At 45.1% G+C, this 13,982-nt stretch overlaps 1 protein-coding gene across 50 annotated transcripts in view; it reads right to left on the reverse strand.

The window, feature by feature from the left end:
* Positions 1 to 13,982, reverse strand: part of MAGI1 (membrane associated guanylate kinase, WW and PDZ domain containing 1) — a 490,362-nt gene that overhangs the window by 164,219 nt on the left and 312,161 nt on the right. For 2 of the 50 annotated variants that reach the window (XM_065550701.1, XM_065550699.1), the window contains exon 1: positions 3,938 to 4,174. The exons of 47 other annotated variants lie outside the window; for them this stretch is intronic. The gene's annotated coding sequence lies outside the window, so the exon portion shown is untranslated. Of the gene's footprint in view, positions 1 to 3,937; positions 4,175 to 13,982 lie in introns of those variants that run through there. One more of the 50 variants, XM_065550700.1, reaches the window with a different exon arrangement.

Raw genomic sequence — 13,982 nt, forward strand, 5'->3', positions numbered from 1 at the left:
TTTTCTACTTGGCCTTTTGAGAAAAAAACAATACCAGATATTTACATATAAATAACATTTTAAAGAAGAATGAAACTGATTTCCCTTGCGTGACGTTTATCTATCAAGTCTTTTTATTATAGCAGCTAAAATACAAGCAAGAGAGCAGGATCCCTGCTCAATCTGTATCTCCAGGTCATCAGCACTGGTTCAAGACATTAAAACACAGTGTGATCAATGGAAATCCATGATGAGAGCAAAACACAGTTTTCTTGATCCAGAATGTGCAATTAATGGTTTTCTCTACAGTATGCCTTTTCACTCAGGTCTCTGAACAAACACTTTACTGAAAAGAAGGGACCGGCACTAACTTGAAGAGTTATGGCAACCACAGAGAACAGCAGGCGTGTTATCTTTCCCACATACTGTATAGGGGCGATCAGTGTTCATCGAATACAAAGAACACTCCAGATAGCGTATAAATACTAGCATAGTACCAACCACTGCTACTTTAAAGAAATCCAATAGGCAAGAATACCGTTCTCTAAAACCAGAGTTATAAAGAAACTCCGATAATGCTGTTGTTCTGTTCCAAGGCAAGGTTAGACTCACTCATGTTTCTGTTCTAATGTCTTTGATAACATAGGATTCAAAACTCCCACTCTTTAACAGATAAAAGGGATATCCTTACATGAAGTCAGCCATAAGGAAATAGAGGAGGAGGAGGAGGAGGACTGTGTGCATTCGGAGGGAGGGGGATACCGATAACCTCAGTCTCTTAATGGAGTTTTACTCTATGAAAGGAACCATTTTTGTAGACAGTGAAATGTAACAGATGGTATCACGAGTTATCTGGTTAAGTTGTGGAATTTAAGCAGAGCAGCAAGCTACCTGACAGACCTTCTTTATATACAATTATAACTGCAAATCTACGGAGGTTTTTTTTTTTCAGGCACCAACAGGTAATTTTGAATAGAGCACTTTGGAAAGCAAGCTTTTGTTACAATGCAGTTGTGGATGGATGGTGCCATGACTATGTTGCCCTACAGGACCCCAGAAGAGATGCCCTCTGACAGCCAGTTTCTTGCATGTGGGTCCGAGTCGACCTAATCAGCAGAACACCAGTTTACAGCCTGGTTGTATCTCATGTTATCCATACACAAACATGTGTAAGGCAAACAAAAGAGAAATACTTTAAAAGCAACGTGGTCAAATGGGAAATCACTCCTCTGTCTGAACGTCTGCTGCCTACTTTAATTACGCCCAGAGTTTGTGACGAGGAATATTTCATTCATTTTATTTATTTTTCTCAACTTTTTATTTTCTGTTGGGCATTTTCCGCTTGCCTTTGTGGATAGTCAATTTAATTGTTTCCCATGCCTTGCCAGTTGGTTTCCTCCTTGGTAAACAAGGAGGCAGAAAATGCATGCAAAAAATAAAGGAATTTAAAAGGGAAATAAAACTCAAGAGTTGCTATTTAACACAAGATCTATCAGACACAGGATTTTTTTGTTAATCGTCAATTAAAAATTATATTAAACCACCAAGACAACAATGTGTTTTCAGCTGCAGATTGCATTAGATAAATACAAATTGCTTACACATACCTAGGAATCCAATGTTCTATGCTGGACAATCCACACCCCGTTTTAAGTTCCATTCTTTAATTTATTCAAATTTCTTTTTAAAAAAAGTCTATTTCGGTTGCTTGTACAAATAGTTTAAAATGTATAAAACTAAGGATTTAAAAAAAAAAAGTCACATGCCCATCTCCATCAGCCCCAATCCACAAAATAATGTCAGCCAGCAAATTTACAACCTCCATTCTCTCATTAAACCATATCCCCGGCAACTCCCTCAGCAGAACACAGGAAAACAGAGTAGTCCTGCAGCATCCTGAAGGTCAAAAATCTGGGCATTGATGGAAGAAGGGGGAGAAAGGATGTTGTCACAGTCAAGGATCCCCCACTTCCCCAGAAAATATTTGGCACCAGTCTATTCTCTTTGGAACAGAGGGCTTTGACTTGGACCATCATCATTGTCCACAACTGAAACAGGTAGCACACAGGAGAGGTGGTATCTATCTCAGGCAGCCACTTCTCCAGCCATTTATTTAGGGCTTTACAGCTAATCACACACCAAAAACATCCACTTAGAGACATCCACAAAGCCAAAGAAGCTGAAGTTCTCACATAAGCCACCCCTCTCCGCCAATCAACCTGTAAAATGCTTGAAAGCATAATTTTATATTTTCAGGAGCGAGCTTCCTACCAAAGATGAGTGGCTTGAAAACTGAGGGCAAGGAGCAGCAGCACAAGACCTGTTTTATAGCCATGCAGAGAACTACAGAAGGGGGTTCATACTGGTGTAGCTACACTGGTACAGACCCCCCCCCCCCAAAGTAAACAAGTATCTATTAAGCAAAGTATGACATTAGATACACAAGAAATCTTAGACTTCATAAAGTGAGGACCTACAATTTCTTACCGGCAAAGACCTGACTTAAAATCCCCCAAATTTAGCCACACCACAGAATTTTGTTTGATAAATCAACAGCTACTCATAAAAAAGCTTCATTCCAAATGAGACCTTTGTCCTTCTTTGTGGTTAAAAGAGTTGTTCCATAGATACACCGCCAGCAGCAACAGACCCCAAATTAACAGTCATTCCTCTACTGTGCCAGAACTGTAGTCTACCCTTGGCACCTAGCGACGACAATCCTTCCACAAATAATTTAAACGCGGAACAAAGATGCATTTGGTTTGAAGCATGGCCTGGAAAGTAGCAAAAATATTCAGAGTGACTGTATTCAGAAGTGACAGGCAGATATTCCTAAAATATTGGTAGCGTGGTAATTAACAAATCTTGCAGTGAGTGGTTAATGTAACATCTTCTAATACGGTCTTCAAACAGAAGTAAAGCACACGGAGTATTTCTTAAAAAGACACTGGATCAGATCACTGCCATTCTACAAAACTTGTAGTTTGTTACAGAAACTCTGAGCTATTTCAAGCAAGAGTGAACTGGAGAGGCAGAGAAAGAGAGACTTGTAGGTAAATAGGGTTAATCCCTGTAGGTAATACACATTCAGTTAAATTGTGCAACATTTTCCAGTCTGCAGATTCTGAATCCCATTTAACATCTTTCTCACATTGTAAGCAGCCGCATTTTAGCCCCTCCATTCTGGAGGCTGTTTCTGCAGGCTCTGGGCAGTTAACTAACAACTGCTGGTGCTCTCCAGTGAAGCCTGGGGGGGGGGAGGGCGGGGGGAAGCTGCACAATAGAGCATGACACAAAAGGCCATCCTTTTCATCCTTTCTGCTTCTCCATTTTCTCCAGCTGAGCCAGGGCTTTAGTCAAACAACACTTTAAAAAAAAATATAGGCAAATGGGGGGGGGGGGGGGGGAGAGAGAGAATTATAACATTTCATTAACCACAACCAGCCAAATTTGGGGATGGGGGCAATCAACCCCCATCTCCCCCTCCCAAGTAAACCCTTTAAAACAGCTCCTGCTTTCCCCCCACCACCAAAATGCAAGCTGCGGATGGCTGATCTATTTTTCCCTTCCTTCAGAAAAAGCTGCAAAGGGCCTGACACCGAAAGGAGCCCCCTACCATTCTCAGCAAGAGCTAGTACCGTGTAGATAATCACATGAAAAACATGGCTGGCTGGTGCATCGACAGATACAAACGAGAAATACCGGACTGAGCTTTATTTAGATCACAGCTAAATTAAAAAAAAAAAAAAAAAGAGGGGGGGGGGGGGGGCGTGTAACATGGCTGCAGGTTTAAAACCATTACGCCTGCCAGCTTGAAGAGAACAGCAAAAATATTTGCCTGCTCTGACGGTAGCTGTTCCTGACATCCTCACAGAATAGTCCATGCATCCATTCATCCATCCGTCCGTCATTCTGACCAGGAAGGACGAAACACAGGAAAAGAACTAAAATAGTTTACCTGATTCAGTGCAAGTTCATGGGAGCAAGAGGTAGAAAATCCGGAGGAAATGTAGAAAGAAAAAAAAAAACATCTGCTTGGATCCCTTTTGCAGTCCACAGTCTCATCTACATGCATCTGAGCAAGCACTTACCAGCAGCTGCTTCTTTTATCAAGCCCACAAGCACAGCAAATTAGTTGTCCTGCCCAGTGAGACAGTTCAGTCAATGTGAGCTATTCACACTCTGGCTCTTGTGTGAGGCAAGCTTCTCCTGTCCCTATGTCCCCCTGGTGAGCACCCGCCCACCTCCACATGGCCTTTGGATAAACAAGGCTTTCACATCACCCACAGAGAAAATCACATGGTCCTGACAATCAACAGTCTGTGGGAAATATATATATATATATATACACACATACACATATATTATACATACTCACTAGGACCCTGAAGGCGTTACCCAGAGCGAGAGACAGAAATGAGGGTAGGAAGGAAAAGCATAAGGAAAGAAACAGGTTTGCTTTAAAGAAAATTCCTCTGGGTCACCAAAGAAACGCAAAGGTCTGGAAAAGGGTAACCTCTTCCAAACTCTCTGCACCTTTCACTTTGTGGGGAATCTTCTCCTAAAAGAGCAGAAAGTTAGAATGCTAGTGAACAATTAATCTGATGCAGGCCAGAGTAATCTGACATAGTAACAAATATTTACCAGCAGCCAGCACATCCTTAGTGTATCTGCAGCTTCGCACTGAATCCTGGGTTTTTCCTTCCTCGTTCTCAAGAAAATATGAAATGATTTTACTTGGGGTAAAAAATAAAGGCCCTGATTTTTTTCCAGTGGGTTAAATAAACAAAATATATAGGGGAGGGGGGAGGGAAAAGCGAACACTACAAATAACTGCACTAACGGCTCTGTGACAACCAGCTATGGGGAAGCTTATGAGCGGAGCTTGTGTTTTTCGTGAATGCAAAAAACCCCACAAAATTAAATGAAAAGCTCAATCCACAGAAGCGGTTCCTGCAGCTCTTGTCCCATGCTGCTGGGCCTGGCTCCCCTTTCCAGTGTTGCAACCTGAGGCATGTGGTTGCAACGCTGCTCAGGTTTGGCCTGGCCTTGACAGAGAATGACCATCTTTTCAGAAAGCAAAAAAAGGCAGGACACATGCAGGAGCCCCGTCTCCTTATGTGGCCCCACCCTGGCTCCTCCTCTTCCCCCTCCCTCCGAGACCCTGCCTCCTGGTCAGGCTGGAGCTGCTCAGGGAGCCAGGGCCGCTGTGGGGAGACCTGGACCCTCCACTTGTCCGGGGCGGGGTGCCCAGCAGCAGCCTCCGGCCTGTGTCCCCGCCCCCAGGGCACGCCGCACAGGGCAGGTGGATGTTCCAGGACTCCGCACAGCAGCCCGAGCTCCCTGGGCGGCTCTTCCTATCGCCAAGCGTTGGTTTCTGGCCTGGCCAGGGCCTCACGGGGGGAAAGGAGGAGCAGGGGGCAGGGCCCCATGGCAACAGTGGTAAGCTCATCTCACCACCCTCCTACTGGGAAGAGGGTGGTGCCGTCCCTGAGCCCTTGGGTAGGCACAATGCAGTTCCGCTTGGACTCCGGGACAGTCGTTCCGCCCAGGACCGGGACTTGAACTCTGCATTTTGGGATTGTCCTACCCAATTCGGGACGGGTGATCACCTTAACAGAGGGGCAGCCAGGCCAAACTTGAGCAGCGCTGTGATCCTGTGCCCCAGGCTGCATCACCCATAGCTGGGAGCCAGGCCCAGCCCTGAAGCACAATGCCACTGTGGTGTGGTCTCGCTCGGCAACCACCCCCCTCCCCTAGGCTATCCCCCATGCATGAATAAAAATGAAACAACACAAAATTTGTGAAAAATAAAACAAAAAAAATAATAAAAATCAGAAGAATGTCATGGCGTGCTACCTATCAGACACTAAGGTTGTTCTGCCATAGATTCCAAGGCCAGAAGGGACCACCGCTGTGATCATCTTTCTAATCTGACTCCTGTGCAACTCAGGCCAGAGAACTCCCCCTGAGTAATTTCTGGAGCAGATCCTTCAGAAAAAAACATCCAACCTTGATTTTAAAAATAGTCAGTGCCGGAGAATCCACAACGCATCTTAGTGTTCTTACAATGTTAATTACTCTTACTGTTAAAAATAATGATGCCTTACCTCCGGTCTGAATTTGTCTAGCTTCAACTTCCAGCCTTCAGATAGTGTTATACCTTTCTCTACTAGACTGAAGAGTGCATTATTAATTTGTTCCCCCGTAGGTACTTATAGACTATAATCAAGTCACGCTTTCACCTTCTTTTTGTTAAGCTACCTAGCTTGAGCTCTTTGAGTCTATCACTAAAATTCATGTTTTCTAATCCCTTAATCATTCTCTTGGCTCTTCTCTGAACCCTCTCCAATTTATCAACATCGTCCTTGAATTTCAGACACTAGAGCTGGACATAGTATTTCAGCAGTGGTCGCACCAGAGGTAAAATAACCTCCTTTCATCTACTTGAGATTCCCCTGTTCACACATCCAAGGATTGCATTTTCCCTTTTGGCCACAGCATTGCACTGTTCATATGATTATCTACCACGACCCCCGAATCCTTTTTGAGAGTCACCGCTTCTCAGGATAGATTCACTCATATGGTAAGTATGACATTATTCTTTGTTCATAGATGCATATATTTACATTTAATCATATTAAAATAAATATTATTCGCTTGCACCCAATTTATCAAGCAATCCATATCGCTCTGTATTACTGAGTGAACCTCATTATTTACCACTCTTTCAATTTTTGTGTCATCTGCAAGCTTTATCAGGGATGATTTTATGTTTTCTACCAGGTCATTGATGAACATGTTAAATAATATAGGTCCCAGAACTGATCTCTGAGGGACCCCACTAGAAACACAACCACTCAATAATGATTATCCGTTTATAATTATTTTGAGACCTACCAGTTAGCCAGCTTTTAATCCATTTAATGTGTGCTGTTAATTTTATACTGCTGTAATTTTTTTTATTCAAAACGTTGTGCAGTACCAAGTCAAATGCCTTACAGAGGTGGGCAACCGGAGAGTGGCAGCTGTTGGTCAGATGCCCACCTCTAAGGCAGTGGCCCACCAGCAGCAGTGCAGAAATAAGTGTGGCAATACCATACCATGCCACCGTTTTGGGTCAGGACCCCTACAGTGACAATTCCGTGAAATTTCAGATTTAAATAGCTAAAATGAAATTGATGATTTTTACAATACTACAATACCACCCCTAACTCCTCAGGCAACCATTTTGAGCAGAGGCTTGGACACTGAGGCTAGAGGAGATGGGGCTTGAAACACCTTCCTTCCCTCCACAGACCATCATACCCGCACATTTGTTAAAAAGCTGACCAGAGACAGAATTGAGGTTTCTCCTCAGCAGAAGCCAAACCCTGAAATCCCAATCACAGGTGCCCAGCCCAACCAGAAGCTGAGCACCCAATGAGGTGCTAATGCCCTCAACTGCCAGTGACTTTTACTTGAGACCTCTCAAGACTGGGTCCCTCCTAAGTACCTGCCATTTTCATCAACTTCAGAGAAATTCTGCTCGGCACCTCTCAGGATCTGGCCCTAGGACTCCAGCAGCCCACAGGGCCTGATTGGGATTCGCACAGTGTTTGTGAAGCCCTGTTCGAAAGCCAGCAGAAATAAAAGAGCAGGGATCAAGTATGCATGACGCATAGATATAAGGGTCATACAAGAAATATACAATGGCCTTTACTGGCGACTATCTTTACAAATTCATTGGATTAAGCCTGGAATAAGTAATCTGTGCATACCTTCCATCATCTCTGTGTAATCTTTGCACTTTGCCAATATGAGTACCTTTCCTGGTGAATTCAAAAAGCTCTCATTTCCTCAGAGATTCCCAGCCTCAAGATATATAATGCAGTCTACCAATTTCCACACAAGTACCCGTTTTTCAAGCGTAATCAGGATTTAGTCTTGATATAGGCCCAAATCCTGGCTCCACTGACAACAATCAGGGCAGGACTATGTGCACTATGAAAAAAAAAATTAATTTCCACCCATTCAATTTGCTAAATTTTAACTCCTTTCACTGCAATGCTACTGGAAGATAACGAACAGCAGGCCTCCTTTGCATCTCAGTTAAAATACATGTATTAAAAACACCTTGAGGAAGGACAAACTGATTTTCATTTTTTTTCCTATCTGGTCACTTGCTGCTGGGAACACATTACAACACTTCAGAAATCCCCGCTGAGACATTCCTCAACAGGGATTGTTAGAAGTCCTAGAGTGTGAAACCCCTGAAGTGCACTCTTAGATCAAGGATGACTAGGGGAGAGATACACTGGTACAAAACGCCAAATGTGCCTCTGCATTCATAATGAAAGGTTTCAGAGTAGCAGCCGTGTTAGTCTGTATCCGCAAAAAGAAGAACAGGAGGACTTGTGGCACCTTAGAGACTAACAAATTTATTAGAGCATAAGCTTTCGGCTGTAGTCCACGAAAGCTTATGCTCTAATAAATTTGTTAGTCTCTAAGGTGCCACAAGTCCTCCTGTTCTTCTTTCTGCATTCATAGTATCTTTCTGCCCAGGTACTAACATTCACCACATATTCCTGGACTTGGCCAAGATTTGTGTGAAAAGGCACAAAGGAGGAGAAAAATGTAAACGCTCCCATTAAAACTCTCTGGAAATGTGAATTCAGGAAAGAGCAGTTGGAACCCACATCCCCAAGGAGCTGTGTTGATGAAGCAGGAAACCCCCCCGGCATCCTTTGAAGCTGGCTAGCAGCAGGTAGGACTCCAAACTACTCGACTTTAAATTGGACATTTTGTTCAAAGCAACAGAGAGTCCTGTGGCACCTTTAAGACTAACAGATATATTGGAGCATAAGCTTTTGTGGGTGAATGCCCACTTCATTGGATGCATGCATGCATCTGTTAGTCTTAAAAGTGCCACAGGACTCTCTGTTGCTTTTTACAGATCCAGACTAACACGGCTACCCCTCTGATACTTGACATTTTGTTCAGTTTGTTTTGGGGGGAAGTTAGTGTGTATCCACGATTCTAAAACACTGTATCTTATGAGATCACTGGCTAACTGTTCTTTTGCATCTATATTCTCTCTAGCACAAAAATGTATTTTTGGAGGGCAACGTTTGTTTTTCTCAAATGACAATTACCTGAGCTATCTGAACTAAGCAAAATTCTGAATAGCAATATTCACAGTGGTCTAGAAACTGCAAGTATCTTCACTGTTCTATATTGCTTTGGTTTGCATATTCATAGATTTTAAGGCCAACACAGGCAATTAGATCATCAAGTCTGACCTTTTGTATACCACAGGTGAGATATTCCTGTATTGAGCTCAAACCAATATTAGCTTTAAAAACATGTCTACTAGACAAGACATTTGTCTTCAATATATGCATGCAAATAGGGCATTATAACCAAATATGAAAACTGGGAAATGTAAAGCTTCAGATCACTAAAGTGAGCTGAAAGTACACACTTTAAAAAAAAATTAAAATAAAGATGGTTTTGCGTGAAGGCAGGCCTAAAACAGGAGTGCTTTTGAGTTACACATTTTTAAATGGTGAATTTAGAAAATTAAAATTTTGTGCATGTGGAGATGAATTTTCTCAGAAACGTTCCCAAAGCTGGATGTTTTTTGTATATTTCAGGGTGAAAATTACTCAAATGAACCTGAAGATTTTATGGGGGGTGGGAGTTTATTTTAACACTTTTGTATTTTTCCAATATCTGCACAGAATTTGCCATATTGGATCACAGCACTGGCCTACCTACCTTGGTCTGGTGGCCAATGGCTAATATATCATCAGAAAGCAAGCCCAATCTACCTCTCACCCACCCACATGCTAACTGTGTCTGTATGCACCTGGCTGATTGTGAAATATTGTACACAGGCAAAAATTCCTTCCTGACTCCCATAGGTCATCTTAAACCCTGAAGCGTAAGTATCTAGGTGTTCATATATCATGGTGACTGGCATGGTACAGTAATTAAAATGGACAGATTTTAGATCTCACATTGTTGCTATAAATGTAACCAATAGTCCTAAAATTATCCTGGCCCTTCATCTCATTATTTACTACTGTGGTCCAGCCTCTGAGACTATGTTGCATCAAGTATATTACCTGGTTTGTTCTCAATGCGCTGGTCTTATATTGCAGACTGTCTCCTTGTTCTCACATGATTAGAGAGGGTGAAAAGCAGGAAAGGGCCGATCAGTTTTCCTGTGTTAAGTAGTTTTTGGCACAGTCGTGCCTTCCCTATAAACAATCAGCCATAGAACATGAAAACCCCTAAAAAGTGATTAAAAGTAAGCCCGATTTCATCTGTATCAGTGATGCACAGACATTAATATTATTAATGTATGTTTTTGTTTTTGACTAGCTGGAGGGCAATACTCACATCGCACTAAACTGGGGCACTGACAAGCAATCACATGTCTTTGAAGGTATATTAGTCGTCAGTGACATGCGTGGTTATGTTAATAGTGGTTCATACTTTAATGTATTGGTGAAACATGACACTAAGGAATACAAACTGATATAATACAATATGATCGGCATACTGATGCACAGGGCCAGATTAACGCAGGGGCTTTCGGGGCTGCAGCCCAGGGCCTCAGAGGCCGGATGCGGTCCGCTGCTTCTTTTCATCCAGCCTGCGGCAAGTCTCTGTGCTTTGGGCTGGACACTGGTCCCCAAGCCTCGGCCCCCACTCCCACGGGGCATGCCCCTGCGGCCCCTAGGCAAGGGGCATTGAAGAAATCTCTGCGCGCTGCCTCCGCCCCCAGCGCCGGCTCTGCAGCTCCCATTGGCCGGGAACTGCAGCCAATGCGGGCAGGGCAGTGTGCACCACGCAAAGCGGCCTCGCCCTTCCGCCTAGGGGCTGGACATGCCGGATACCTCGGGGACCAGAGCAGCACGGAGCCAGGGCAGGCAGGGATCCTGCCTTAGCGCCGCTGCGCCACCTACCAGGATAAGCGCCTCTGGGCCGGAGCCTGCACTCCAACCCCAGCCCAGAGCCCCCTTCTGCCCCCAAACTCCCTACCAGACCCCACACCACCTCCTGCACCCCAACCCCTGTCTCAGCCCTGAGCCCCCTCCCACACCCAAACTCCCATCCAGAGCCCACACCCCGATCCTCCTACTGCACCCCAACCCCCTGTCCCATCCCTGCCCCCCCCGGCTGGAGCTGCACCCCCTCCCGCACCCCAATCCCCTGCCCCAGCCCTGAGCCCACTCCCACACTCCAAACCCCCCAGGAGCCCCACAAAATCTAATAGCCCCGTGCCCACAGGAGAGTTAATCCGGCCCTGCTGATGCACAAACCAATATTACTCAAATCTAAGGGGTAGAACTGGCATGGCTCCATTGAGATCAGTGGAGATACGCTGGCTCACACCAACTGAGGATCCTATGATACCATGTGCACTTTTATTCCAGCTTGGGGCCAAACTCTGCACGGTGATGTCATGGGAGACTTCCACTGTGAGTCCCATGCACATGTCTTAGGGCAGAATTTAGGCCTTATACTTTAAGTTTTTTTAAATCAATAATGAATAGTCTCTAAAGATAACAAGGAGTCTGGTGGCACCTTAAAGACTAACAGATTTATTTGGGCATAAGCTTTCGTGAGTAAAAACCTCACTTCTTCGGATACATCCGAAGAAGTGAGGTTTTTACTCACGAAAGCTTATGCCCAAATAAATCTGTTAGTCTTCCGAAGAAGTGAGGTTTTTACTCACGAAAGCTTATGCCCAAATAAATCTGTTAGTCTTTAAGGTGCCACCAGACTCCTTGTTGTTTTTGTAGATACAGACTAACACGGCTACCCCCTGATACTAGTCTCTAAAGATGTGGCCCTCACCCTAGACCTCTGCCTGTATACTCCAAGCGTGTTAAGGGCAACATCTTCAGCTGGTGTAAATCAACGGGGCTACACTGATTTACAACAACTGAGGATCTGGTCTTAATGGTTTTATTTGCTGCCCTACCAAAAGGTATTACTTTAGACCAAAATCAGGCAAACTGTACGGGGAAAGGCACAGGTTCAGAAAATAGAATGAGTGCCATAGTTCTTGCTGTAAAGTGCAACTTTAGAAATAAGTAAACGGAAGCCCAAGTGGTTTGACTTTTTTTTTTTCCCCCCCAGAAAGACATGAACTGACAAACACAAAAGGAACACAACACTGGCTTTTCCCCTCCATCTTCAGCTCTTCGTTAAATTATTTTTAAAAATACAAAAGTGCAAACACTGTCATATTTGAAAAAGCTAATGAGTGATGGTGTGCAGTGTTTCTTTCGACATAACCATGGGGTTTAATTTTTTTCTGGGCTCAAACGCCATCATGACAAGACGACATTAAAAATTTCAGTATATTTTAAGCCCATCCACTTTTAACCTTCAGGTTCAATCTGTTAACTCATTCTGACCTACAACTCATCACAATCAAAGAGCCCTCTTATGAAAAGTAAGGACAGCCATGAAGTTGTACCTAAAACTAAAGAACCAAACTTAAGCCTACAGTCTTGCAATTCAATTTGCCACTTAAAAGCTCATAGGAGGAATGTGAGCTTCCATGCAGAACGGTTGTAAACCTGTAGCCATAACCCCGTTAACTTTGCACTGTAGTGCTGCTGAAAATGAAGGACATCTGGCAGTAAACTACATATGCACAGCAGGCTCAATTAATAACAATAAAACAACATCTGATCCTAGTCACCAAATTGCAATAAATTCAGTCATTGCCTTTCAGAAATATGGGATTCCCAGAGACAAGCAGAATATCTCACCCCTGAAGGGTAATTATCATCGGTCTTTCCATAAGTACAGAAAACTCAGAAGCTTTATGGGGAACAGGTCTTTATGGAAGGGAAAATCCGACCGGTTTCACCAATTATGGATGGGATTCTGTTTACTGAGGATTTTTTAGTTAATTTATGAAGAGAACACAATACTTCACTGAAAATATGTTAGAGTAGCTGGTTTGCTGTGACCACTGCTTTTTGTGCTCACCGGTATGATCTCCTTGTTTCTTTATCCCATCAGTTTGGTGTATCCAGCTGTTGTCTATCATTCTACCCTTAGATTGCGAGACCAGGATGTATATCTACACACCAGGGACTATATCTCTGTTGTAGGTGTATGGTGCCTAACATAATGAGGGCCCGGCCTCTAGGTGCTACCGTCTAGGGTTGCCAACTGTCTAATGGCACAAACCCCAAAACCCTTGCCCCACTCCTTCCCTGCCCCTTCCCCACGGCCCCACCCCTTTTACGATGCCCTGCCCCCCACTCCCTCCAGCCCCGTCTCTCTGTCGCTCGTTCTCCCTCACTCTGTCTCACTTTCACCAGGCTGGGGCAGGGGGTTGGGAGGGGGGTTCAGTGTGCAGGCTCTAGGAGGGAGTTTGGGTGCAAGAAGGGGCTCAGGACTGGGGCAGGGGGGCAGAGTGCAGGAGGGAACTCAGGGTGCTGTCTCTGGGAGGGAGTTTGGGTGTGAGGGGGGCTCAGGGCTGGGGCAGGGGGGCGGAGCGCGGGAGGGGGCTCGGGGTGCGGGCTCTGGGAGGGAGTTTGGGTGCGAGAGGGGGCTGGGGCAGAGGTTGGGATGCGGGAGGGGATTTGGGGTGCAGGCTCTGGGAGGGAGTTTGGGTGCAGGAGGGGGCTGGGGCAGAGGGTTGGTCTGCGGGAGGGGGGTCAGGGTGCAGGCTCTGGCCAGGTGGCACTTACCGTGAGTGGCTCCTGGAAGTGGCGGCATGTCCATCAGCGGCCCCTGGGCTCATGGGTGGACAGGCAGTTCTGCGTGCTGCCCCTGCAGCTCCCATTGGCCGCGGCTCCCTGCTCCTGGCCAATGGGAGCTGCGGAGTCGGCGCTTGGGGCAAGGGTAGCACGCAGAGACCCCCCCCTGGCCACACCTCCTTCTAGGAGCTGCTGCCGGACATACCGGCCACTTCCGGAAGCAGCGCAGAGCCAGGGCGGGTAGAGAGCCTGCCTTAGACCCACTGCGCCACCGGACTTTTAGCA

This window comes from Chrysemys picta, chromosome 7 (assembly GCF_011386835.1).
Source record: "Chrysemys picta bellii isolate R12L10 chromosome 7, ASM1138683v2, whole genome shotgun sequence".
In the NCBI taxonomy this organism is placed as follows: Eukaryota; Metazoa; Chordata; order Testudines; family Emydidae; genus Chrysemys; species Chrysemys picta.